The sequence below is a fragment of the Penaeus monodon genome, chromosome 21 (genome assembly GCF_015228065.2).
Source record: "Penaeus monodon isolate SGIC_2016 chromosome 21, NSTDA_Pmon_1, whole genome shotgun sequence".
Taxonomy (NCBI): domain Eukaryota; kingdom Metazoa; phylum Arthropoda; class Malacostraca; order Decapoda; family Penaeidae; genus Penaeus; species Penaeus monodon.
Window position 1 is genome coordinate 31161340 of NC_051406.1, and position 904 is coordinate 31162243.

Sequence of the window (904 nt, forward strand, 5' to 3'; positions counted from 1 at the left end):
ACTTCTGTCTGAACAGGTATAACACGTCGACATACTATGTATGTACTTTTATGCAAGGCAAATATGTGCTAACTTGCTGTACTGGCTGCATTTTATAACGCAATGTATGCAAACAACATTGACACAACAATTATGGTAATAGCAATCAGAATGGCCTTTATCAACAATTATATATCCCCCGCATAACGCCTACGGCACATGGCTTGACGCCCACTTCTTCATGGATAAGATTTTTCGTGGCCACGAGAACGATTATTTACTTGTCAAGCTGATTTCAATGAATGCTCATCGACCAACAGAAAGCACGCGTCATTTCGTGATCATGGTGTATAAGAAGAACGATAATATGTAAATGGACTGCATGTGGCTCACGTTGACAGGTGTGGCAGCAGCTACTTTCCTTGTGGGAGTCCTGGTGAAGTCACTGCCGGCCGCCAGTTACAGTCCAGGCACGTGAGGGAGAGGTTGTGCAGCAGATTTGTCCGTATACTTTCGAGTTAACTGTGGTGTGTACTATCTGCTTAGTATTTTTTTCTACTTCTCGTGTAAATGGATTTTTAGTTGTGTCATTTGTTTTCTCACATACTTTTGTCTGCTTTCTTTCGTGATACCTCTATAACTAAAGATGACAATATTCCTGAGAGCGACTATATCTGTAGTACTTTGAGTGACCAGAAATAAGGTAAGTTGATGCTCCACGAAAACGGCTGCGGTGAGATAGAATTTCACGACCACCCTATGTCATCACAGAGACGGAGAACTCAGTATCTGTGTCGGAAAAGAAGTTTGATGATAAGCAGAAAAGAAAGATTGAAAAGGGTCGCATAGATGAAAAATATGTGAAATATTTTGAAATGTCTTAAAGAAGCACGCAGGACGTAAAAGAAAGTGTTTTGTTTTGACC

The 904-nt window shown here is 40.7% G+C and overlaps 1 protein-coding gene across 4 annotated transcripts in view; it reads left to right on the plus strand.

Annotated features, from left to right (window-relative positions):
* The first annotated feature begins 401 nt into the window (after positions 1-401).
* LOC119586422 overlaps positions 402-904 on the plus strand; it is a 37691-nt gene continuing 37188 nt past the window's right edge. For all 4 annotated transcript variants that reach the window (XM_037935144.1, XM_037935145.1, XM_037935146.1 and 1 more), the window contains exon 1: positions 402-506. The gene's annotated coding sequence lies outside the window, so the exon portion shown is untranslated. The remainder of the gene's footprint in view (positions 507-904) is intronic.